The sequence below is a fragment of the Phacochoerus africanus genome, chromosome 15 (genome assembly GCF_016906955.1).
Source record: "Phacochoerus africanus isolate WHEZ1 chromosome 15, ROS_Pafr_v1, whole genome shotgun sequence".
NCBI classification, from domain to species: Eukaryota; Metazoa; Chordata; class Mammalia; order Artiodactyla; family Suidae; genus Phacochoerus; species Phacochoerus africanus.
In genome coordinates, this window is record NC_062558.1 from 127,894,372 (window position 1) to 127,922,089 (window position 27,718).

General features: G+C 44.9%; 2 long non-coding RNA genes across 3 annotated transcripts in view; one reads left to right on the top strand and one right to left on the bottom strand.

Moving 5' to 3' along the window:
* The window catches only part of LOC125116615 (uncharacterized), a 36,944-nt gene extending 9,708 nt beyond the window's left edge, over positions 1-27,236 (bottom strand). The window contains exons 1-2 of one of the 2 annotated variants that reach the window (XR_007132391.1): positions 26,154-27,236; positions 10,909-11,020 (exon numbers count right to left, since the gene is read on the bottom strand). This is a non-coding gene — a long non-coding RNA (uncharacterized LOC125116615). Of the gene's footprint in view, positions 1-10,578; positions 11,021-26,153 lie in introns of those variants that run through there. The other variant, XR_007132390.1, reaches the window with a different exon arrangement.
* Positions 1-27,718, top strand: part of LOC125116614 (uncharacterized) — a 96,068-nt gene that overhangs the window by 54,294 nt on the left and 14,056 nt on the right. The gene's annotated exons all lie outside the window — the stretch shown is intronic.

Genomic DNA, 27,718 nt, shown 5'->3' on the forward strand with positions numbered 1-27,718 from the left:
TTCTTTTAATGTACAGTCTCTCGAAACGTCTTCATTACCTTGGATCCCCTGTCGGCGCTCACCCTTCTCTTGAAGTAAGCCAGGTGGTTGGCTGGACAGAAACCGCCCCCTACCCCTCAAGACGCCCCTTGGGGTGCCTCCCTACCCCCTAACCGCCCCCCCCTCCCCAGCTTATCCAAGTTTTCACTGAAAGAAACCAGCCGACTTGATAGGGTGTCTTAGCAAAGAGAATAGGAGCTGATACACTCATTCAAATGTTTGCTCCTGGTTCTTCTTGTCACCTTGTACCCCTCCCTCCCCAACTTGGGGCAGTCAGACCATCACCCCAAGAAAGGACAGTTGCAGCATAAGGCAGAGAACAAGAGTTTTGAAAGCCAGAGTCCAAGTATGGAACAAAAGATCTGGAAAGCTGTGTGATCAACCCCCGCCCCCAGGAGAGGAGATCCAGTGCTTCCCAGTGGGGGCTGGGTGGGCAAGGGGTAAAGGAGGCCTGGGGTGGTAAAGGAGGCCTCCTCGGCTGCGCTCCCGTGTACACTGCGTGCAGGGAGAAGGGAGGCAGGGAACGTGGCAGAACCTAAAATGCATCTGGAGGTCTGAGAACAGAGATGGATGCATGCCAGGAGGATGCAGGAAAGGGCACAGGTCTGTGCCCAGAAAAGGGGTTTGGATTCTATTCTAATGGCTTTGGGAAGCCAGTAGGGATGGAGCAGGGTTGCAATGTAATCTGATTTACATTTTTTAAACAACACTCTGCTTGGGGGTGGAGAGTGGATTAAAAGAATGATCCTTTTGGTGTGGAAAGGAGAGAAGACCTTACTATTTATAAGCCATGCTCCTTTCTAAGGACAGTGATCTCATTATATAAAGGCTCTTCAGTCCTGCTGTGGCAAAATCCAGGAACAGGGTGGGTGGGAGGACTAAATGTTAGTGCATAGGAAAAGGAGGGATTTATTATTATTTTGGCAGTTGCTGCTCCTCTGAGAGAGGACAGAAAGACAGGGAGAAGGAGAAAGGCCAAGCAAAAATCCAGAGACTAGAGCCCATTTCAGAAAGGTTTGGGGGGATTTTTAGCCATAGGTGTATTGCATTTCAGGTTATATGTATCCTAAGATGTAGATCCTTCCATTCGCCTAAAGTTTTAGCAGTCTGGACATATATAAACAACTGTGTATGAGGGGTGTGTGTGTGTCACAGAAAAGGGCTGGGTACCAATCTGGATTAATGTGGCACGGGACAGAACGGCATGTATGAGACTATTAACAGAATGATTTCACAGTTGCCCAGAGAGAGGAATCAGAGGTGACCCTAAAACTGCATTCTCCCCCCACCCCTCCTCTCAGAGAACTTTCAGAAACCCTGGCAAGGCAATGACTTAGGAAAATCTGTAGAATGGAAGCATTACTACTTAGAATTTGAGGAGCAAGTTATTACCAGCTGATATCTGATCCATAAACACTTTAGAGTTTAGGAAGTAATTTCACATGTTTTACCTAAAAGTGACATGAAATATTTAAAAAAAAGGCTTTCCCTGAGAAATTATCACCCTCTGGTTTGGGAGTTGAAGATTATTCTGAAGGAGTGGGAACTGCAAGATCTTGAGAAGCTACTGAGCAGTGCTGGGTACCATTTAAACTCACATTTCCTCCGACTCTGCAATCCCTCTGTAGGACTCTGACCTATAGCATCAAAACCCCAGTATGTCTGGAGAGATGCACTGTAATTATTACAGGATTGTTGATAACAAGAGCAAAATAAAAACAACCCTGCACCCCACAAGAACAACAAAACCCAACCTGGAAACAACCTGAATGTCCATCAGCAAAAGACTGTTATTAAAATCATGGTTACTATAGACCGAATGCTTGTGTTCTCACTTTCAGACGTTGAAAACTCACCCTCAGTGAGATGGTCATCAGAGCTGGGGCTTTTGGGACGTGATGAGGTCATGAGGGTGGAGCCCTCAGGAATGGTATTAGTGATCTTAGAAAAGAGACCTCAGAAAACTCCCTCGCCCCTTCTGCCACACGAGGACATCTGTGAAAGAGGGGGCAGGCCCTCACCAGTCCCTGAACCTGCCAGTGCCTTGATCTTGGACCTCCCAGCCTCCAGAACTGCGAGGAATAAATTCCTGTTGTTTATAAGCCACCCAGTCTGTAATACTTTTGTTATGACAGCCTGAAAGGACTAAGAAGACAATAGCATATCCACGCAATGGGATGCAACAGAGCTGTTAAAAAACAATGAGTCAGATCCATAGCTCCCTAGCTGGAACAATAACCGGACATATGCTAGATTTTTTTAACAAAGCTAGTTTAGGAATACTGTGTGTTCCCACTTTGTCCAGGGGGGACAAAAGTCAGTAGGTCAATGAGTTTCTTTCTTTTTTTTAAAGGCCGCACCCACAGCATATAAAGTTCCCAGGCCAGTGATTGTCCAAGCTGCACTTAGGACCTACACTGCAGCTGTGGCAATGCCGGATCCCGAAACACACCAGGGATACGCACTAGGTCAGGGATCAAACTCTCGCTTTCGCAGCAACCTGGGCTGCTGCAGTCAGATTCCTAACCCACTGTACCACAGTGGCCACGACAGACCCGAGCCACGTCTTCGACCTACATTGCAGTTCTTGGCAATGCTGAATCCTTAACCCAGAGCGAGGCCAGGGATTGAACCTGTATCCTCATGGATCCTAGTCAGGTTCGTTACTGCTGAGCCACAACGGGAACGCTGTCAATGTGTTTTTATAAGTGGGAAAAAAAAAAAAAACAAGGTACATATCAAAATAGTAATCCTTAGACAGATGGGAATAGAAGGAGAGAGGGGAAGACTGTGATATTAAAAAATACATATTTATATAACACTTTTATATATTGTGGGATTTGGTTCCATATTTCCACAATAAAGTAGAAAAAAGACCCTGGATTACTGAGCAGGTGCAATGGACGAGGCGGGGGGGGGGGGGGGGGGGGTCCTGGGCTCTGTGGATGCCTGGCACTTCTCTAGGGGTGAAAGCAGGACAACCCAATACCTGATTCTCTAAGTGTCCCCTACACAAGAATGTGTGCGTGTGGGTAGTGGGTGGGGTGGGGGAGAAAGGGCATAGCCCCAGCCAGTCCCCAGAAACCCCTTACCCCACACATCTTCATCTACAAACCCCCCAGAATAACCAAGGGCTGGTGTTGAGGGTGGGGTTTCTAAGATGGAGACTGAGGTTTCGGAGGCAAAAGAGTAGGTGGAAAATTTGACAAAACCCTGGAGATGGCTGGCAGAGTCCCAGGAAAGCTTAAATTATCTCCAGGCTTGAATTTTCCTGGTAGAGACTTAAATTTTCCTCATCCCCTGGCATGGGGAATCCAGCTGGCGAAGGAATCCCAAGTCACATAGGCCCCCGCTGGCCATTTCTGCTGCCACTGGCCAAGTCTCTACTTCTTGCCCGTCTGTCTCTCTTCTTTTTCACCCCTGTCTTAAGCTGCCACTCAAGCCCCTGGGGGCTGGCCTGGGAACCCAGACCCCTCTTACTCTCAGCCCTGCAGAGTTGGCCCCTTAGATGGAGAACGGAGCCTGGGTGGGCCCCCTCTGGTTCCACAAAGCAGCGTGACTTGGGGTGTTCTCTGCTGGACTTCTTCCCTGATTTGGTTTTCTCTCCCCCCGCCCCATCCTCCGTTTCAGCTCCAGGGTGAGGAAGGCTGGGAGGCAGAGGAGGCTTTGAGAAGCTTCTCCACCAGGTGAACCAGGACTTGGACTGGAAGGGAAAGCTGAGAAGAGGGTCCGGGCTCTGCAGACTGGGCTGGGCAACGGAGAGCAGATGCAAAGCTGCTCACCTTTCTGCAACCCTGAAGTTTTAACAAGAGGCAAGCGGCCACTGGCTCCTCAAACAGGGCCTGCCAGGAAGGTTTCTAAAGCATACTTCTCCAGCGCCCTGGCCAGAGCCCCAGCAGACTGGGGCCTGGGTCATTCGGCATAAAAAAGAAATATTAAACGAACAATGACTCTCTGCACACAAGTGGCAACTTTCCACTGCAGGGAATTTATTTTCCACTTGAAAAGCTAATGAAAACCAGTCACGGTGAAAAACCCAGCCAATGAAAGATTTCAGGCTTTCTTTTCTTCAAGAGTCCAAGTCCTGGGTGGTTCTTTGTGGAATCTAGACTCGGGGAGAAGAGGGGCCTGTGACACTTGGAGTCCCCAAGACTCCCACCAGAAACTGGGCCTCGGGGTCAGACAGGAAGCTAAGTGAGGTTGGCAATGGCAGGAGAGGCAGGAAACACACGCACTCTTCATGGGGGTGTAGGGAATGGCTAGGCGGAGAATTCTGGAACATCTAAAAATAGTGGGAAGGTCAGAGCTAGAGAGCTTGAGGGAAACAGGAACTCAGCTGCTTTAATAAACCTGACACTTTCTTAGCTGTTTCTTTTTTAGTTCCCTATGTTGAGGTGGGTGCAGTGAAAATCTAGACTGAGTCCAAGCTGCTCCAGGTGTGATTTTCTCTGCTCGACAACCTGCCTTTCCCTCTCGGCATGCTGTGCTCCCCTGGGGCACTGAGCCCAGCTGGATGCTCCTCTCTGACAGAGGGCCCTGCCTCCAGGAACCTTCTCGGCCTAGCGCACCCAGGCTCCTCTCCCTATCATTCAGGGCACTAAAGATACGGTTCACTTCTACTGCCCTGGGATCTTTCAGATGCTCTCTCCTCTGCTTAACAACCTTCAATGGCTCCCTAGTCCTTCCAGAAGTTGTGCTTTATAGGCTGCCATTTAAAGCTCTTTATCATTTTGGCCCTGCCTCTTTCCCATCACTACCTTGAAAGCCTTAAATTCCAGAATTAAACAAAGGATGCATGCCCCTAACTGTACTCTTTGAAACCCAGGAATTCCTTTCCCTTCTGCTTTGCCTGCTGAGGACTCGCTGAGCAGCTCAGATACTGTTCTGTCCTTATAGCCTGCACCCCACTGAAGACAGTCCCAAGCTCCCAAGGCAGCACGGCAGGCTCCAGGTAGAGCACTTTGGACACTTAGTGGTGATCATTCAGACCTTGGCCGTGGGTTCCTTGTGCATCAAATGAGAATAACAGGACCTCCTGCATGAGGGGAGGTGAGAAGTACAAAGGAAGCAAAGCATGCAAAGCCTCTGGAAGCACTTAGTTAATTGCTGACTGGGATTATATTATTAGACAGTGGACATTCTGAGGACTTCAATGCATGAACTGGGGTGGGGCAGGGAGGGGGGGCATCATTCAACCCATAGCAAAGGTCCATCAGGAGTCTCACCTCCTGGAGGAAGCCTCTGCTCCCACCCAAGCTCAGGGCATCTTCCCTGTGCAACTCCTACAGCACCTAGTGTCTGAGGAACTCAGCGGCGGTGGGCAGGCTTGGCTCCTTAGGTGTTTATATTGTCTCTCCAAGGCTGAGCTTAACTCTAGGTGGATAGCATTTGTAACTTTTAAAACAAGCACAGCACAGCAGAGCCTCTCTTATCTGCTGGTATTAGGAGTTTGGAGGTTAGGCGGTAACTGAAAATCTGAAAGGAATGCCCGCAGAAGGCTTGCTAGGTACACTGGCCCACATGCGGCAGACGCGGGGTTATGCAGAGATACGCAGGGGTGGAGAGCTGAGGGCAACTGCTGCAGTGCTGACCAGGACGGATTCTCCAGCACAGGAACCAAACAGCAGCTCTTGAGATATAGGAAAACTGGGTGCGAAGTTTCCAGCCTCCCACTGAGAATACATTAAAAAAAAAAACCATCAACACCCCAGACCTTTTCAGGCTCCTCTTATCTCACACCCGGGTGTCAAGGGAAGTGGCCCTACAGGACCATTTGGAGGCTTTAAAAGTGGAAAGAAATTCTGGGCCGCAGAGAGGGGCCCCAGTGGAGCCCGGATTCAGAGAAATAGGGTTGTCTTCTGAGAGTTCATCTATAAGACAAACATAATAGTTCCGAGCAGAGGAGCAAAGTCTTTGTTTCACGCAATTCACTGTATTAACGTATCCAAGAAAGAGTGTGGTCATCAGAAGTGTGTGTGTACACAGCTGGGGAGACCCCAAGAAGAGAGAGCAAGACTTAGAGAGCCAAGGAGTGCGTCCGTGGCTTTCCCCAGGGGAAAGAGGGACAATTGGGACAGGAATTCAGGCGCGGGGCCTGTGCTGACGGTGTGACCGTTTAGGGGATAGGTAAGTTTTTATAGTGTGATGCGTCTGTGATTAATATCTCCCATAGCATCCAAAGCCCCGCCCCCCCATCAGATCCCAAACTTGCTCAGCCACTGACTGCCATTTGGCTTTCCAAGAGCCCTTCCCCAGGGAGGGAATGAGTCCATGAGCGGAAGCACAGACCTAGTCCACAGGCATAGAGGCCAAGAGTCTGGACTGGAGTCAGCCTGCCTGGGTATAAATCCCAGTTCCTCTCCTCACTAGCTGGTATCCTTTGGAAAGTTACCTAACCTCTCTGAGCTTCAGTTTCCTCATCTTTGAAGTGGATTTAATAATACCACCTGTCACACAGGCTCTTGTGAGGATTCATGAGATGATCTTTGCAAAGTGCTTACGTAGCACACTGGTGAGGACATAACAGGCCTTTACAAAGGCATAAGCTGCCACCATCACAACCCAAACACCGTAATAAATAAGCGCATCAGTTTTCTTTTGTATACATCAGCCGCATGCCCTCATGGAGTGGATCCATGCCCAGGAGCTGGCTGTGCTGTGAGCTTCATGAGGACACAATCTCACGACCCTATTTCTGGACCCCTAGCACTGAGCACTGTGTCTAGGGTAACAGATACTAAGTGTTTGTTGAAGAAATGAACGAGTTAGTGGGTAGTAAGTCAAGTTTGGAGAAGGAGCTCCTGGTGCAGCCATTTGGGTCATTTCACCTAACTTCCCAGGTGGCCACATTGGGTCGTCTACACCTGCTTTTGTTGTACAGTCATCTGGAGGGAGGTAAGAGTGGTGCTGAGCCAAGGCAGCACCCTCCCACACCTGGTTACTTACTCTCAGTGGGGGCCATGGGCCAGCAAATTCGCCCTCAGCTGAGAGTTTGTTAAAAGTGCAAACTCTTAGGCCAGACCTATGGAATCAGAAGCTGCATTTCAACAAGATCTGCAGGGGCTGTGTGTGCATATGAAAGCTTGAGAGCCCTGCTTTCGGGCGACGACTTCCACGGAGAAGCTACAGTTCGGTCACCACAGGAAGAGAAGCTAGCAGGAGTGGCTCCCAGTATCTGACCAAGAGGATGCGGGTGCGGGGCACTCACTCTGCGCTTGCTCCTTCCTGCCAGAGTATCTCCCTTCTCCTTTCCTGACACTCATGCTGCTCAAGAGCCCTGCCTTTTTTCATGATTATATTGAGAAACCTCTGCTGTTTGCTGGTGGAATCTGTATTTGTTTCCATGCAAGGGGTGTTTTTAATCCAGGGGAGCTGCTAATGCAAGCGGTGCTGCTGTGAGCTCTATCACCCCTCTCTGGTCCCACCCTGGCCCTGGCATGCCCCCGCTGGCACTCAAGGAGAAACAGGATGTTCAGATTCCCAGACGATCCCTGCCCTCCTCCTCCTCCGCATTCTTCCTCATCTGCCCAGCTGTGCAGATCTGGCGCAAGGTTGATTCTCCCCACCTCTCACCTGCTCAGGAGAGAATGTAAACGTGTGCCAAGGACACCACAGTAAACTCCAGCAACAGCGCAAGAACTCTTAAATCTTCCAAACTGCTCCGTGCACTTGCTCTAACTTTGTATCCTAACATACCCAAGCGGATGCGGCCCCCACCCCTGGGTCCAGCCCCAGCAGCTGCTCATTCCTGCTGCTTTGGGAAATGCCAGGGCTCCAGGTAGCAGCCTCCTCCTGGCTGCACCTTCAGAGTGGGGGACAGCTAAGAAGTGGGGGGCAGGAATAGAGAAGGGGGCTCAGAACTCTCCCAAGACCAACTCTTGCAAAGAATTCTTTGGTTTTCCACATGGAAAACCAACCCACCAACCAAGCAGCCAATGAGTAAATTCAGTGAATTTGACAGAGGAACCCCAAGGCAGGACCCAGGACAACTCTCGGTGGGTAAAGTTATGGAAAGAGATGGTATCTCCTTTCCAAGCGGCTCTATGGCACATGTAGGACCCCAAAGAAAGATCTATAAATTTTCTTCAGTAGCTAAAAATTAGGCTTCTGTCCTCAGGTTCAAGATGAAAATAGTGGTTGGAATTCTGGTGCCAACTTTGCCAGACAAGGGGGAATAGGGAAGCTCCTTGGAGGTGACGTGACATCCTGGTTGGCTCTCATGGCCCCAGCATTTGCAAAGGCCTTTGTGAAGCAAAGGCTCTGTGGGGTCTACTCTCTCATCCTAGGTGCAAAGAGGCCAAAGCTTTACTGCCAACCCTTTTCTACTTTGGAGCAGAATTTTCCAATTTGGGTGAGAGAGGCAAAGTCCCTTAAAAATCCATTTCTTAATGAAGAACTGATCATTTTTAAAGTTTCCTGCCTCTTTTACCAAGTGACCCTAAAATTAGACAAAGCATGGTCATTCCTGATCTGAACCCAAAGCCAGATTAGTTCAGGGTTTATCAGGAAACAGATGGCATGATCAAAATGGGAAAAATTAAGGTCTCCTTAAGAATAAAGGACCATTTACAAAGGTGTGAGCAGGACACAGGGAAACCAAGGGGGACAGGGCTGGGTGCTGAGGCTAATCACTGACTGGGGGGCCCTTACTACCCCTGAGCCTGAAGGGGCGAGGGGAGAGAGCATTTTGGAAATCTGGAAGGAGCCGGTCAAGTGGGGAGGGTCATTTGGGGAGGAGCTGAGACTTTCAGCCCAGGGTGCAGGCAGCCCAAGTGGACCTGCGAGAAGGCAGCCAGAGGAATAACTCCTCCAGCTTCACTCCCCTCCTTGCTAAGCCCTCACCCTTTCCCCCATTGACTTAACCTGCCTGGGACCCAGAGGGGAGGGAGCCTAGTAATGAGTACAGACAGGTCAGTGCCGCAGCCGCTGGACTGGGAGCGGGGAGAGAAGGGTAGAGGGGAATGTGGACGGTCCAGAGGTGACAGTTGGTACGGGAGGCTTTCTTACATTCATGCTGGACCCACCTGACTAATTCCTTCTTAGAGCTGCAGCCACACAAACATCTTGTTATTTTTTTCTCTTGAACTTCCCACTATTGTGTTATCGGTCTACATTGTCTAGATATCTCATCTGCCAAACCAGCTTGCAAACGCTTTGACAGAGATTGCATCTTACCTTGCATTTCCCCCATGGCCCTGGGTCCCTCCCTTACACACATAGGTACTCGGTGTGTGTGTGTGTGTGTGTGTGTGTGTGTGTGTGCGTGTGCGTGTGCGCGCGCACACTGGTGAGGACAGGCCAGGTTGTGCTGCAGTAACAACCCAAGATCTTAGCAGCTATACACAATGAATGCTTTCTGTTCACACTACCTGTCCATTACAGATCAGCGAGGGGTGCTCTGTATGTCACAGTTACTTTGGGACCCAGAACGGTTTATCTTAACATGCACATCCCCAATTACAACAGAAGAGGGAAGAAGATGAGGTAATTACACCCTGGCCGGAAGCTTCTGCCCACTGTGTCACTTACACTTATGCGCACATCTCATTTGGCCAAGGCAAGACTTGTGGCCATACCTCACTTTTACAAGTGGGGAGGCAGAGTCCCTATATGCTCAGAAAGCAGGGAGCCAGAAATATTTTAGAAATAGTTTCCACAGGGGGCAAGGGTGGTCTCTACTGGGGAACCCTGGAGGAGCAACTGGTGCTTTTGAATTTAATTGAACATTACTGTCAATAAAAATGAAATGACTGAACAAATCTATGCCTTTTGACACACTGTTCCAGTTAGTCAAGTCAGCAACAGCAACAAAGAGTCAGAAATCAGGTGCCTAGGAATTACGAAAATCAAATGATTTTTAAAATGGACAGACTGGTTTATATTATAATAAATATTTCTGGCTAGTTTCAGCACAGCCTGTTTCATTTGATGTGAATTACTCCCGGGATGTGGATTATTGCTTTTCCCCATCAGGTTATGCCATTATTTTCTAGAGTCTCATGTCCTTGGCTAGTCTTTAAGACTCCAACAAACTGATATAGATATGCCTGTTGATCCTGATGCCTTCTCTTGGGCTCAGCTCCAAGGAAAACATAGCTGCTGCCACACTCCCCTCCATGTGTGGGGTATCCCCCAGGAATGATACCCAGTGCCACCCCCAGACGTCAGGTTACACAGTTGCCCAATCCTGGGCCCCCAGGAAATTTCTGGAACTTGTAGCAAGTCACTTCACCTCAAAAGTAGGAAAGGGTGGAAAAAAAAAAAAGTCAAATCTAGACAATTTCTTTGTTGAATAAAAATATTTTAAAAGTGAAACAAATTCCCAGCACAGTTTTCAAAAGCAAAAAAAGCCATATTCAGTTGTCCTCAGACATTGTCCACAGGTAAAAACTATTTGGGAGATGAATTTGGCCATCTGGGGTTACCATCAAATAGACTTATCTGCTTGACTTCTCAAAGAAATTACCTTAAAAAACCATGAAGAGACTGTGACTAAAGGTGTAAAAGATAATTACATTTTTAAAAAGACAGTATCTCCGCTCTGTTCTCTCTTATTTTATTTTTATTTTTGGTAATCTTTTGCACACCATGAACCCCAAAAGCAAATGCCAGTACTGCTTCCTCAACATAAACTGTGAAAGGAATTTTGTAGGTTGGACTTAGGTAGAGAGATTATTTTATTTCCAATGGCAAACCAGATCTTCAGGGACGAACTTTCATTCATGAGCTCTCGAGGGGTCTCCGGGGAGGTGAGAAAAGAAGCATGAAATTGACTCTTGTGACTCAAAATGGGCAGGGTTTTCATGAGAGAGTGATTGTAGCAGCAATCTCAGAAGCTGACAGAAGGTGATGGCTTAGCAGGGTCCTTACCTGGCTCCCTGAGGGGTGGGTCGGTTCCGTTTTGGGACCTTCTACAGGATCTTTTTGGGGCCCTGCCTCTTATCTCCAGTTGCTTCTGCAATTCAAATTCTGATATGACCTGCTGGAGAGAAAGTGAGAATTATCAGAAAGAGTAGCTTCCACTTTTATAATTCCTTTACCTAATTATAAAAGTAACGCATGCTCATTGCAGAGAATTTGGAAAATAGGAAAAACAAACAAAAAGAAATAAAAGGCATCCAAATTACCCCACTCAGCAATAATCACCATCAATGTTCTGATGCCTCTCTCCCCCTTTTAACTTTCAGTTTTCTCTTTTTTGATTTTTAAGTTACATATTTTCATAACTCATTCATCCTTATTTTTTGAGCACAAACTATTGCCCTGTTCTCAGCATCAGTGATATAATGGGTAGAATAAATGGGAAAAGTCCATTCTCATGGAGATCAAATATTATCAGAGATAATTATTAAAATCCAAGGAGGGGAAAGACAAGAAGAAAATCTCCAAAGATTTGGAAATTAAGTTGCACACTTCTAAACAACTCACGAGTCAAAGAGGAAATCTCAAAGGAAATAAAATATACACAGAACTTAAATGAAAATTTAAAAAGAGCATCAAAATATGTGGGGTGCTGCTAACAAAGAAACTGACAGGGAAATGTGTAACACTAAATGCTTACTACATTAGAAAAGAGGAAACATTAAATCAAAAAATCTATGTTCTTACTTTAAGAAACTAGGAAAAACTGTAAGTCAACTGTAATAGAAAAAATAAAAATCAAAAAAAAAAACTAGGAAAAGAACAAAAATAGAAGCAAACTAAGTAGAAGGAAATATTAAAGCTTGCATCAGTAGTCACTGAAATTTTGAAAAGAAAAAAAATTGAGAAAAATAAATGAAACCAAAAGTTGGTCTATAAAGACATCAATAAAATTGATAAACATTTAGCAGACTGACAAGGATAAAAGGAAGAAATAGATGATCAGCACTAGAAATGAGACAAGAGTCACTGTAGATCCTGCAGCCACTAAAACGGTAATAAGCAAATATGTTGAACAACTTTATATTCATAGATTTGACAGCTTAAAAGAAATAGATCAATTCCTCAAAACCCACAAACTACCAAATGTAACCAAGATAAAATAGATAATTGGAATAGCCCTATAACCATTAAAGAAATTGAGCTTGTAATTTTAAAAGCTTCTGAAAAAGAAATCTCCTGTCGCACCCTGGAGAATTCTTCCAAACATTTAAAGGCGTAACATAAAATTTACATCATCTTTTCCAGAAAATAGAAGAAGAGCGAACACTTTCCAACTCATTTTATCAAGCTCATATTACCCTGATACCAAAAGCAGACAAAAACGGTACAAGAAAAGAAAAGCATGAGACTTTCAGTTTCTGGCATGGCATGTATAGAGCTTATAAGTCACCAATGCATCCTAACAAATAAAAAGCTGAACCGAAAAGTCAGTAACTCCTTATATTCATCAGAGAAGTGAAGTCACAGGGCAAATTTCTGCCTCAAAAATGGAAAAACAAACAAGAGGATACAGAGAATTATAATTTAACAAAGCAGAAACCCATGAGCAGAAATCTCTGTGGAAACCAGTGAAGGGGTAGGAAAACCTGAACTGCAATTGACAAGTAGTGGAAGGCTCGGTGTGGACAAGTCTGTGAATTAAACTCTCGACCGAGCCCAGTCACAGGGGATCCCCACATTTTTGTGAGTTTTATCTCCAGGGGACGTACCAGTGAATACTGGAGAAAAATCCCCTTGTGCTTCCAGTAAGGGGGATGGAAAAAGGAACCATATTGAAAAATGCCAGAGAATTCTGTTTTTAACAAGCCTGCCCTCCGTTTACAAGCAGAACAATTTGCTAGAGACTAACTTATTGGGTTTTAGCAGAGTCTAATCCACCTACATAGAGAGAAATACTCAGCTCCAGTTTGCTTTAGTCTTCCACGTGGAGGAATGGAAATACCAGCTTCAGTCCCTCTAGCCATCCTGTCCCACCAAAGTTGGGGGAGAGGAGCAGATGTGTTGGTGAAGTTCGCAGACCAGGGGCATGGTCTTACCAAAAGACTGAGACCTAATCATAGGACTAAAGAATGCCCCTCTCCCCCCACGTCTTACCACGACATCACTAAATGCCTCTTTAGAGCAGTTCCTTTTACCTACATCATGTCTCGGTTTCGAAAGCTACTACAAGGCGTACAAAAGGCAAAAAGCAGTTTAAAGAAACTGAACAAGCATCAAAACCTGAGTCAGATATATGGCAGGAATGTTCAAATGATCAGATCAGGCATTTAAAAATACTATGATTAACACGTTAAGGGCTTTAATAGAAAAAGCAGACAACATGTAAGAATAGATGGATCATTTAAGTGGGGCGATGGAAAGTCTAGGAAAGAGTCAAAAAGAAATGCTGGAGATCAAAAACACTGTGACAGAAATGAAGAGTGCCGTTGACGGGCTTATTAATAGTCTGTGGACATGGCTGAGGAGAGAATCTCTGAACTTAAGACTATCTGAATAGAAACATCTAGAACTGAAAAGCAAAAAGGAGGAAAAAAAAAAAAAAGACTGGAAAAACGGGACAAAATATCCAAGAACTGTGTGTGACAACTAGAAAAGGTATAACATACATGTAATGGAAATACCTGAAGGAGGAGAAAAAAAAAACAGAAATAATATTTGAAGTAACAATGACTAGGATCTTCTCCAAATTAATGTCAGACACCAAACCACAGATCTAGGAAGCTCGGGGAACATCAAGCAGGTAAATACCAAAACGAACAAACTTTCTCAGATAAATGAAATGTGAGGGAATTTGTTATCAGTAGACCCGCCTTTCCAGAAATGTCAAAGGATTTTTAGAGGAAAGAAAGATGAGACGGATAAGAAAGTCAGATCTATATGAAGAAAGGAAGAGCAGAGGAGAAGGAATAAGTGAAGGTAAAATAAAAATTTTTATTTTTTCTTATTCCTAAGTGAGCTAAGAGATTTTGTTCAAAACAAGAGCAATGTATTATATTGTATATAAACATACACACACACTTATGTGTACTTATGGAAAAGCACATTGAAGGAAAGTACCGACGTAAGGGATGGCAGGGAAGAATTAGGATTTTGTTTTTGTTATTATATGTTATTTTTGTTGTTATTATAAGGTACTTATATTACCTGTGAAGGGGTATAGTGTGAAAAATAGAGGACTTGGAGTAGTGGTAAAAGTGCACTGCAAACTCAAGGCCAAAAACTAAAAAGTTTTTTTTTTTTTTTAAAGTATAATGATGTGCTAAGAAAGGAGAAAATGAAATCATACAAAATGCTCAATTAAAACCACAAAAGGCTGAAAAAATTGTGGAAGACAAAAAACAGAAACAGAGAATAAGGATAAGAAATGGAAAACCCTAACATACATGGTAGATGTTAATTCAATTACATGAGTAATCTCTTTAAATATCAATGGCCCAGACATCCCAGTTAAAAGGAATTGTCAGAACTAGTAATAATAGAAAAAGAACCCAACTATATGTTGTCTGCAAGAAACTCACTTTAAATACAAAGACACATGTGGATTAAACGTAAAGGGATGGAGAAAGATGTACCATGCTAACACTAACCAAAGGAAAGGAGGAGTACCTATGTTAATCTCAGACAGAGTAGACTTCGGAGCAAGGAAAGTCATCAGGGATAAAGAGGGAGCATAGAAGAATGATAAAAGGGTCGATATTTCAAGAAGATATAATCATTCTTAGTGTGTATGTGCCTAACAACAGAGTATCAAAATACGAGAGGCAAAAACAGAACTGTAAGGGGAAAAAGAAGAATCCAATGTTATAGTTGGAGACTTTAATACCCCTTTATCAGAAATAGATCTAGCAGGCAGAAAACCAGTAAGGACATAAAGTTAACAGCACCTTCAGTCAACTGGGTATAATTGACATTTATTGACTAGTTCATCTCATAACAGCAGAATACGTATTCTTCTCAAACTTACATGGAACATTCACCAAGAAAGACCATATTCTGGGCCATATAACACACTTTAACAAATTTAAAAGAAATGGAAATCATACAATGCCTGCTTTCAGATTATGGTGAAATTAAACTAGAAATTAACAATAGACAGATAAGCTGGGAAATCACCAAACACTTGGAGATTAAAAAATATACTTATTCCAAAAAAAAAAAAGTATAAATAACACATGGGTCAAGCAAGAAATCTCAAGAGAAATTTTAAAATATTTTTAACTAAATAAAAATGCAATTTATCAAAATGTGTGGGATACAGTAAAAGCAGTGCTTAGAGGGAAAGTCACAACACTGAATGCCTGTATTAGAAAAGAAGAAATGTCTAAAACCAATAATCTAAGTTTCTACATTAGAAAACCAGAAAAAGAAGAGCAAATTGACACAGGAAAAAATTCAGATGACCTTGGGTATGGCAAAGACTTTTTAGATACAACACCAAAGGCACCATCCATGAAGAAATAATTGATAAGTTCAACTTCATTAAAATTAAAAACTGCTCAGTGAAAGGCAATGTCAAGAGAAATAAGACAAGCTACAGACTAGGAGAAAATATTCGTGAAAGACATTTTATAAAGGACTGTTACCCCAAATACACAAAGAATTCTTAATACTCAATAATAAGAAAACAATCTGATTTAAAAACTGGCCAAAGATCAAAACAGATCTCACCAAAGATGATACACAGATGACAAAAAAAATTATGAAACTATGCTCTATATCATATGCTATCACAGAAATGTAAATTAAAACAATGAGATACCACTACACACCTACTGAAATGGCCAAAATCCAAACACTGACAACATACACACAAAAACTTACAGATGTTTACTGCAGCTTTATTCATGGTGACCCAAACTTGAACTCAACCAAGGTACCTTTCAATAGGTGAATGAATAAATAATATTCCAGACAAAGGAATATTATTCAGCTCTAAAAAGAAATGCGCTATCAAGCAATGAAAAGACATGGAGGAATCTTAAATGCACATTTCTAAGTGGAAGAAGCCAATCTGAAAATGCTGCATATTGTACCATTCCAACTACAGGACACACTTAGAAAGGCAAACGATGGAGACAGTAAAAAGATGAGTAGTTGCCAAGGGTGACGGGGAGGGAATGAAGAGGCAGGGCAGAGGAACTTTAAGGCAGTAAAACTCTTCTGTACGACACTACAGTGGTGGATACATGTCATTATACCTGTGTCCGACCCCACAGAATATACAATACTAAGAGTGAACCCTAGTGTAAAGTGTGCACCTTGGGTAATAACAATGTGTCTATGTAGGTTATCAATCATATCAAATGTACCACTCTGGGGGGGAGTGTGGATAATCGCGGGGGGGGGGGGGTAGGCTGGAGGTGGGTTGAGGGCGAGGGGAACTCTCTGTACTTTCCACTCAATTTTGCTGTGATCCTACTAATTCTTTTAATAATAAAAAGAGAAAACTACAGTCCAAAATCTTTCATGAACTTAGATGTGTAAGTCCTCAACAAAATATTAGCAAATAGAACACAACTATGCTTTAGCATATACTCAGGAGGTTGGTTAATGAAATGAGCTAAGACTTCAAATCCAGATACACATCATCTCAATTACCAGCTTCCTGCTTGGTATAATAATTCACCGAGCCTCAGTTTACTGATCTTTAATACAGAAACAACACACATGATTTAGAATTTACATTTATGTTTAGTAAGTGAAATAATACATCTGAAATATTTGATGGAAGTTATTATTTTGCCACATATTTGCTTTGGGGATTTTCTAAAACCCCAAACTAAACCCTGAGAACTAACACGTTATATTCCATATTCCATTCTCTCTCACCAGGGAACATTATCCTGAAATTGTTCGTATGTTATTTTTGGTAAATGTTTTAATAGTGTTACTACCCAAATACATGTTAAACATATTCAGATAGCCTGGTTTGTGCTTTTTAAACAAACACAAAAGCTATTAAACACTATCTCCAGTATCTATCCTTTGGAATCGTCCATTCTCTAAGCATATGCATGCATAAGTGTGTGTGTGCATACACACACATACACAAACACACACACATAAAATTTTAACAACTGGGCGCATACTGGGGAGGTGTTTAAGAAACTTGAACACCTGCCTTTGGAAGACTGACGTCTTGTGCCAGTTAACATTGCAACCAGCTGGAACATACACTCCATTAGACTTCATTGCTGTGACTCCAGAGCAGCACCTGGCACATAGTAGGTGCTCAGGAAATCAGGGACATAAATGACGGATTCCGTTAGTCCCCGCAAGCACACCACGAGATGGGTACTGACTTTCCCAGTGGAGCAGAGAGAGGTTAAAGAATTCTCCTCTAATCCTTGAGACTGGAAGTGGCAAATACAGGATTTAAAGCCACGCAATCTCGCCTCCAAATCTCACGTGCTTTTTATCTCTCTACACTGGGCCCTTAAGTCTAAGTCACGACTTTGGCGACCCAGGAGAGAGTCATCTCCTTCAGGCAGGGCCATAGCCCTGTGCACCCTCCAGGGGAGGCTGGGTGAAGGGCAGGCTCCACTCCTGGGAAGGAAGTAGGAAGCAGAAATTGCAGAAGGAAAGACATCCAGGTGAATTCACAGGACTGAGGGAAGAGGCAGTACAGCCTGCTGTATGTCAATGTGCCACGAGGACAGAGCCCTCCCAGTTACAGCTCCTGGGGCTGAGCTGGATGGGGAAGGAAAAGTGAGGGGCTCTGGCAGAAGGCGCACTTGTCCTAGTAAACAGGTGCTTAGAAAGCAGGCTTGTGGAGCAAATTGTTTTGTTTTGTTGCAGGAGGCACCAAAATTCAAGCATAATGCATCAACCACTCAGTCAGTGCTCAGCATTACACACACATACTCACACCCACATCAAACCCATCTGCACATACACCCATGCACACACAGGGTGAACACACACACACACACACACACATACCACCTTCGACACACATGGCATTTCTCCATCTTTCCCATCTTATTTATAGATTCACTGAATGAAGGGAATTGCCAGAGCGGTTGTGGGTTTGAGAGTGTTTCCCAGATGTCTTAGCACTGTGGGGCTGTAGCCTTGCTTCCTCTCTAGAATGACAGCTCTGAAGTAAAAGCCAATATCACAGACTGAATGTTTGTGTCCCCCCCATTTATATGTTGAAGCCCCCACTCCTACTGTGATGGAAGCTGGAGACAGAGTCTTTGGGAGGTAATTAGGGTTAAATTAGGTCACGAGGAAGGGGCGCCCATGATGGGGTTGGTAGCCTTATAAGAAGAAGACAGAAGGAAGCTGAGGTGAGGCCATGTGACACAGAGTGAGGAGAAGTTGGCCCTTTGCAAGTGGGAAGTGGCCCCTCACCAGAAACTGAGTCGGCTGGCACCTGGAAGGTGGACTTCCCAGACTCTAGAGTTGTGAGAATTAAGTGCCTGTTGTGTGAGCCACCCAGGCTGTGGCACTGTGGCTATGGCGTCCCAAGCCAGTCAAGACAGAAAAAGTCCTCTATGATGGCCTACAAGACCCTGTGCTGTCAGCCCCTCGCCTTCTTTTCAACCACCCTTCTGATTCCTCTTCCCTGGCTCACTCTCTCTGGCCACCCTGGCTGCTTGGTGTTCTCCAAAGGCACACAGCGCATTTCTACGCCACTGCCTTTGCACATCCATTAGGCTCTTCCTCCACGGCAGAATCCTTCATTTCCATCAAGCCTTCATTAGAAAGTCAGTTTCTCAGGGAGGCTGACCCTGAAAATTTAAAACTGCAACTCACCTTTCCCAGTCAGCACTGCCCATTCCCCTCCCACGTTCTACTTTTTTTTCCATGCACCAATCACTTTGTAAAATATGGTATTCTTTCTTTATTATTTTTATTTTTGATTGCCTTAATATTAGCACCTGAAAAAATGTAATTTCAGAAGAACAGAAATATTTATTTTGTCCACTTATGAATCCCAGGTGCCTAGAGCTATGCCTGGCACCCAGGTCCTGCCAGATGAATATTTTTTGATTGACTCAAGGACTCTTCATCTCTTAGCCTGCCAGCCAAGGAGACCCTGTCATACCAGAATTGCCCAGCAGATGGCGGTGGATGAACGCCAGAGACAGCTTGGGAGCCTATACTCTGAATTTAAGGTTCCTCCCAATTAAATCCAAGATAACAACCCAACAAATTCAAGTTCAACTTACTCCCCACGGCAGATTTGTATTCATGAGAAACAGGCTGGATGTAGGAGGTGAGCTGCAGAGCTGATACAGCCTTTATCTACTATCAGGGACTGTTTACTCACAATTCAGGGGTTTAAAAAAAAAATGAAAGCAGCTTGTAAAAAAGAACTGAGGTCAGAGTCCTCCCACGGTGGGAAAAAAATGGGTGAAGAAAGCCAACAGCCTCAGATCTGCATCACTCCTCCAGAGGATGGAAAAGTGACATTTGACCACTATACCACTGAGGGACAAAAATAACACTAACAACACTTCTTCCTCTGAACAGTCCAGAAGATGCTCTATTACAAGAACCTTGAGTCTCCTTCCGCAGTACTGTCTTCTGGGCCCTTGCCAAGGTGCACTCTTCCTGGGTGTTTCTGTTACCCATGCAGTCAGGGAATCAAGTTGCAGTGGTAACAAACCTTTCAAAAGCCAAGCTCAAGGGGATCCCGGATTGGATCGAATTTGGCGTTAAGAGCGTGTCAGGTCAGTGGGGAGGCACCAAGGAAGATACTGCTTGCCAGTCTGAGTCTGCTGACCCAGAACTATCTAAGCCAGCTGGTCAACCTGGTTAACGGTATGCTGACAGTGAGAGTTAGCGTTTATTGGGTGCGTTCTGTGTGCCAGGCATGTGCTGCGTGTACCCCTTGTGTTCTCTCACTAATTCTCAGGGCAACTCTCAAAAGTCCACACTGTTCTCATCTCCATCTCACAGATGACACAGCAAGGACCCAGAAAGTTGCTCTTGATTTCACTCTCAATCTCTGGGAGGGAGGGAGGAATCTGCTGAGATCCACCGTGGACACTGATGGACAGCAGGGAACATTTAAATCAGCCTCCCCTGTTCAGATAGAGAAGTGGAGGATCAGAGTGGAGAAGGGACTGGTCTAAGCTCACACAGGGAAACCAGAAGCCTGCCCAAGCACCGTGCACTAAGAGCTATCTTGTGCCTTATCATGCTTGGCTAGTGTCAGGAGCTGATCTTCATCCCTGAGTCATAGGCTTTTAGTTTCCCCCAGACTCCAAATGTGCTTCAGTCCTTGCTGGCACTAAACAGTTCTGTATAAGATCATGTCACAATGATACATCTCTTGTTTTAGGAGTTCCATCAAGCAGTAGACTCTCTAGATCCTGGCTTCACTCTCAGAATGCGAATTCTGGCTTCTGCAGCTGGTGGCCTTGGCCAAGCCACTCAACCTGAGCTGGCTTGTTCATTGGTAAAACAGGGATAATGGTATTTATGAAAGGGTATGTTATATTCTAGGCCAGTGCTGTCCAACACAAACATAGCACAAGCCACAAAAGCAAGTGATGTTGTAATTTAAAATTTTCCAGTAGCCACATTAAATAAAGGTAAAGGAAATAGGAGAACCAAAGCACTTGACACACACACACCATTATTAATTTTCATAATTCGTTTCATTTAACCCAATGTATTCAAAATATTATTTCACTATCTAACCAATATGCAATTGATTGCAATGTACGTAATTGTCTTTTAATGATTTTTACCTTTTCCACTATAGTTGATTTACAGTGTTCTGTCAACTTCTACTGTACAGCAAAGGGACTCAGTCACTCACACACACACACACACACCCCTAATACATATATACATTCTTTTTCCTCACATTATCCTCCATCATATTCCATCACAAGTGGCTAGGTATACTTCCCTGTGCTATACAGCAGGATCTCATTGCCTATCCACTCCAAATGCAATAGTTTGCACCTATTAACCCCAGACTCCCGGTCCATCCCACTCCCTCCCCCTTGGCAACCACAAGTCTGTTCTCCAAATCCATGAGTTTCTTTTCTGTGGAAAGCTTCATTTGTGCCATTTATTAGATTCCAGATATAAGTGATACCATATGGTATTTGTCTTTCACTTTCTGGCTTACTTCACTCAGGATGAGAGTCTCTAGCTCCATCCATGTTGCTGCAAACGGCATTATTTTGTTCTTTTTGTGGCTGAGTAGTATTCCATTGTGTATATATACAACATCTTCTTAATCCTTTCCTCTGTTGATGGATATTTATGTTGTTTCCATGTCTTGGCTATTGTGAGAAGTGCTGCAATGAACATATGGGTACATGTATCTTTTTCAAGGAAAGTTTTGTCCAGATAATATGCTCAAGAGAGGGACTGCTGGGTCATATAGTTCCATATTTAGTTTTCTGAGGTACCACCATACTGTTTTCCATAGGGTTGTACCAATTTACATTCCCACCAACAGTGTAGGAGGATAGTACCCTTTTATCCACACCCTCTCCAGCATTTGTTTTTTGTTGACTTGTTAATGATGCCCATTCTGATAGGTATGAGGTGGTACCTCAGTAGTTTTGATTTGCATTTCTCTAATAATTAGCGATGTTGAGCATTTTTTCATATGCCTGTTGGCCATCTGTATATCTTCTTTGGAGAAATGTCTATTGAGGTCTTTTGCCCATTTTTCAATTGGGTTGTTGGTTTTTTTGCTGTTGAGTTGTGTAAGTTGTTTGTATATTTTAGAGATTAAACCCTTGTCAGTTGCATCATTTGGAACCATTTTCTCCCATTCCATAGGTTGTCTTTTTTTTTTTTATGGTTTCCTTTGCTGTGCAAAAGCTTGTCAGTTTGATTAGGTCCCACTGGCTTATTTTTGCTTATATTTTTGTTGCCTTGGGAGACTGACCTGAGAAAACATCTGTAAGGTTGATGTCAGAGAATGTTTTGCTTATGTTTTCTTCTAGGGATTTTATGGTGTCTTGTCTTACGTTTAAGTCTTTAAGCCATTTTGAGTTTATTTTTGTGCATGGTGTGAGGGTGTGTTCCAGTTTCATTGGTTTACACGTGGCTGTCCAGCTTTCCCAGCACCACTTGCTGGAAAGACTTTTCCAATTTTGTATTCTTGCCTCCTTTGTCAAAGATTAATTGACCATAGTTGTCTGGATTTATTTCTGGGTTCTCTATTCTGTTCCATTGGTCTCTGTTTGTCTGTTTTGGTACAAGTACTACACTGTCTTGATTGCTGTGGCTTTGTAGTACTGCCTGAAGTCTGGAAGAGTTAATGCCTCCTGCTTGGTTATTGTTCCTCAGGATTGCTTTGGCAATTCTAGGTCTTTTGTGGTTCCATATAAATTTTTGGATTGCTTGCTCTAGTTCTGTGAAAAATATCATGGGTAATTTGCTAGGGATGCATTGAATCTGTAGATTGCTTTGGGTAGTATGGCCACAATGTACACAACTGTATAGAGTTGATTAATTACAAGGGAATACTTCACATTTGATTTCATACCAAACCTTCAAAAATGCAGTGTGTATTTTGTGCCTATGGAAAGTCTCAATTTGGACTGGCCATGTTTCACATGTGGCAAGTGGCTGCTGAGTTGAACACCACCGTTCTCGATCTTGATAAATGTTCTGAGCACATGGCTCCATGTTTTAAGAGTCTATGTATTTATACCTTGTCTGTGGCAGACCGTGTACATCTGAAGATGATCTGCTGGGACCCTGATGGGTCTGCTTTTAGCTTGGCAGTGGGAGGGGATAAATCCCCAGCCTCTCCTTGCTCTGACAAGGTCACTGGGTGACTCTGAAAATCCTTTCCCAGAGCCATTCCCTTCAGCGTCGCAAACAGGATTTTTGTGTTCTCTGCAAAAATCCATGTCCATTTTGCCCCTGGTATGACAGGAGTGTTCATAACAATTGCATGACAGACCGAGCTCCAATGAGGACGGTGAGGGGAGGGGAGGGTGGAGCAACAGGAGAGCTGGAGGAACCGTGTCCTCCCCGCCTGGTGGGATCCTGGGGTGTCCACCCTGATCACCTGGACACTGTCCCTTCTCTCCAGCTCAGTATCGCAGCTGGCCACACCCCGCTCAACCCTGTGGCCTGACCTGAAACCCTCTCGTTACCAAGAAGCTCCACTCCTGTGGCCAGTCCTTACATGTGAAGATTCTCTGGGGTCAGGGCTGCAGCTGTGCACCCACTGTGCTCAGAGAACTTCACCCTCAGGGGCTGGGATGGGGGAAGGGAGCCCCCATCTGCCTGGGTGCTCCTGACAGCAGCAGCCACTGGGGTTTAGGGGAGAGGGCCAGCGCAAGATGGCTGATGGGAACAAGGAGGGACTTATGAGCCCGGGATGAGACCAAGTGGGAAATGTAGGTGGGACACCTTAGACACAGGGGGCTGGGTGCTCCAGCAGCTCTGATGGCAGTAGGACCTACCTCCTCTTCCTTCCTCACCAGTTCCCAGACAGTTCCTTAATTCCCTCTAGAAGACAGTGGTTGAAGGCCAGAGCTCTGCCTTCAGTTGGCCTGAGTTCAAATTGTGACTCTGCCATCTGCTGTGTGACTTCAGGAAGTTACCCACCCTCTCTGAGCCTCAACCTCCCCATCTATGAAGAGGATAATAGCTCAGCTCCTTCCTGATGTTGGCTGAGTCTGAAGTCAGGAAGCCTGATTCTTCCAGATTTGTTTTTCTTTCTCCAGAATGCTTTGGCTATTCGGGGGTCTTTTGTTTCCACACAAATTAAAAAAATTTTTGTCCTAGTAGTATGAAAATGCCACTGGTAATTTGATAGGGATTGTGCTGAATGCATGGATGAAGAAGATGTTTGGTACATATATACGATGGAATAGTACTCAGCCATAAAAAAGGAAATGCCATTTGCGGCAACATGGATGGACATACAGATTATCATACTAAGTGAAGTAAGTCAGATAAAGACACATATACGATATCACTTATATGTGGAATCTTTAGATACAAATGAACTTATTTACAAAACTGAAATAGACTCACAGACTTCAAAAACAAATTTATGGTTACCAAAGGGAAATGTTGGGGGGAGGGATAAATTAGGGGGTTGGGATTAACATATATACACTATTATATATAAAATAGATAATCAGCAAGGACCTACTGTACAGCACAGGGAACTTTACTCAATATTTTGTAATAACCTATCTGAAAAAGAATGGATATATATGTATATATGATTGAATCACTTTGCTGTACCCCTGAAATTAATACAACATTTCAAATCAATTATACTCCAATAAAAAATAACACTTAAATAAAAGTTGGCTGAGGAGTAAGTGAGGGGTGCAAGAGAGGTGACCTTTTCACTATCTAGACGCTTCTAATACTCACATTATACCAGGAGAGTGTAGTATAGCTAGCTTGTCTTCTTTTTGAGCAGGCAGTACTTTTTCAATAAAAACTAAACTAATTAAAATATCCTCCCTTCTCCCCACCAATTACAGAGGTACGTGGCCACTGTAGAAATTTCCAAATTTTGAAGGAAGAACATGAAAATGCCGTGCTATTTCACTGTTTGACGTTTGCAGACCTGGGGTCCCTACCTGGGGAGAAGGTTTGATCCTAAATTCATTTTCCATGTGTCACCATTTAAGCACTGGCTGGGATTTAATTGAGGCAGAAGGAAAACATCGAAGGGGCTACTAGCACATGTGAATGAATATACATGCACATAACAAATAAAGTCACCACACACCACCCCCCCAAACAACCCAAGAGGGCAACACTGCACCCCTTGACAACTAAACCACATCAATCTTCATGTACCAACAACTGAAGGGTTGCCTCCCACACCCCCTCCAACCATACCTCACACCCACAAACACACATGTACCCGTCAACCAACACGCTTCACACATACACCAAGAGCTTTTACCCCCTCAACCAAAGGTCTACACACACGCACACACACACACACATACACACACAGCCCTCAATAATCAAAGAGCTTCACACACCCACTCAATAATCAAAGCACTTCATTTACACAACCAATAACCAAAGAGCTTCACACACATACACACCCCAACAACCAAAGGGTTCATACACCCACCCACAAATTCCCCACAACCAAAGCAATTTACACACACATCCCCTAAAGAGTTTTACTCCCCCAAGCAAGGTCTTCGTACACACACCCCCAACAGCAAAAAACGCTTTACTCCTACGCACAGCGGCCCAAACTCTCCGTGCAGCCCCTCCCCATAGGAGAAAATCCCGAGGCACTTAGGTCTGTTTGCCACAGCAGCAGATACTTGAACACCAGGACGTTTAACTGCGACTTTCTTTTCAGATTAATGAGCAGAGAAAGATTGGAGGAGGGAGGGGGGAGAATGGCGGGAGAGAGCAATTACACCCAAATCTTTTCTCTGTTGATTAGGGATTCCTTCTCCAGCCTGCTTTGGCTCCAGCTAAATCTTTTTCTAATGAGATGTGGCTTATCCAGATCAGGGCGCTGAGAAAAAAGTTGCAATTAACTTTAAGAAGAAAAGGAGTGAGTGAGAGAGAGAAGGAAGGGGGAACGGGGGAGGCCAGGAGGCGAGGAGACTGTGAGTGGGGGCAGGGAAGGGGGTGGGGTTGGCAGGCCCGGAAGAGCTGGGTGCCAGAGGTTCTCCCCGCAGGGCAAAGGGACACAAACCCCAGCCTCCCTTTGACCATCAGCTCCTTTGATTCCAGAATTTATGGACAGCCCCTTGTGACACCCCCCCACCACCACCCCGCCGGCTCAAGCCAAGCGATGGGAGTGATGGGTCTCCTCCGGTCCAGGATGCACCAGTTTGTACACCTGACATCTGGCAGAGATGGTGGGGAGGGAGAAGGGCCCTCTCAGCTGCATCTCTTTCACACCTGAGCTCTATTTGCCCTGCAAAGACATGGGAGCCTCGGCCACCTGCCAGGAACCCCTGTGACAACATCCCCCACCCTCCGTGTCAGCATAAACTCTTTTCTCAAGAATGCTGGGTTCAGCTCTTCCCTGGCAGCCAGAAGAATGGGTCATGGTCTGGGTCTAAAGTACTAACAGCCAGGCTGCGGTCTCCTGAACTTGCCTTACTGTCCCCACCTGGGAGTGGAGGTCCGAGCTGTTTCGCAGGGAGCCACTGAGAAGGGCGGAGAGGGTCTGGGGTTGAAGGTGACATTTCGTACGGAGCTGGTGAAAATGCCTCAAGCTCCTAGAAGCAACACAGATTTACCTTCACTTGTTTCTCTGTCGATAGCATCAAGCTTGAGCAAGTTACAACCGCAGACCCAGCATCTCAGCTCCCTGGCGATCAGGGATTAGGGCGGGCATCACTTAATCTTCAATCCTGATGCCCTGAGATCCCGCGAGAAGTACGGACGCACATTCGAGAGCTCGCGAGAGTCAGAGACAGAGTCCGGATGTCGGGATGGGTGCTCACAGCCGGTCAGGGGCTCCCACGCTGTGCCGTGTGCGCCGACAGGGTACTTCCAGGTTTCTGCAGTTCTTTTCCAGGCAAAGACTGGGTTTCGTCCTCTTTGGCCATAAATATCCATCACTGCCTGAGGACAGCTTTCACACATCCTGGAGTCTCTAGCCCTTGTGGTGAGGTCTCAGATGGTAACTTGGTATCTTAGTGCCAGTCGAACTGGGGAGCCCAGGCGTGCATCAGATGGAATTGCTATAGGTGGGGTGGATGGAAGGGCAGGATCAGGGCACCTTCTACATTCTCTTTAGTCACACACGGCTGTATATGTAAAGGGGTCCAGGCAGATCATCTAAGCCTGGCTTCCTTTCTTCTATCTACAGTACTTCCTCTCCCCATCCCATATGCCTCCCTGTACAAATTAGAAAGATTTGTATTGCCCTCTTGGAGACTCAGTGGGAAAAAGTGAATGTGGGCCCTCTGAATCTTGCCCCACCTGATGAGCTCACTTGGTTACCAAAGAAGGGCCCCTGTGTGTTGGTGGCCACCCAGACACACAGTTGCCTTAGTGGTTTGTTTGGTGACCCTTACCAAATAAGCTGTGGAGATGACCTGAGGCCAAGGGACAGATGAGCTAAGCTCGTTTTTCCTGTGTCTAGCTTCCAGAGAGGTCAGTCTGTTCCTGGATTTTAAGGCCCAGGAATTTCCTTAGCCTGGTCCCCTGGGGGTTCCTAGTCAGCCCTACTTTGTGCCTCTACCCTCCACCGTGTTAGCTGCTGAAGACAATCCTGGTTTTCTCCTATCTCTGTTTCTGCCTGTCGCCAATCTAATAAGCATATGTGCTAGAAATACTAGCCGGAGTGCTAAGTTAGAAATTCTTCTTAAACATATAGTAAGGTCAGATGAAGGGGAAAAAAAAAAAAAAAAACACCAGAAAACAAAACAGAAAACCCCAAATCAGAAATTGGACACAGGAGGGCAGATGTAGACTGAACAGGAAGTGCTGGCCCTAGGCTAAATGAAACAGCTGTCACCATTGTTCTGGGCTGAAAACTGCCTTTGCAAACTCCATGCGGGCCAGGCTCAGAAAGCAGATGTTAATAATTACAGCACATGAAACGAAGGGCACAGGATTAGGCAAGTGACGAAAAAGAAATGGTACCAGTAGATTTATAACTCGCTCAGGCAAATCTGTTTGGGCTGGTGGGGGTGGCAGGGAGGCCTTGCTGCAGCTGCCCCCATCCAGTCCCCTTCCTAGTTTTGCATTTTGGCTTCCGAGATTGTCTCAGAACAGGGGGATTGTTTAAACTGTTTGGTAGTGGTGGTGGTGGTGGTGAGCTGTGGAGTCTTTTCCTGGCTGCCTTTCTGGGAAT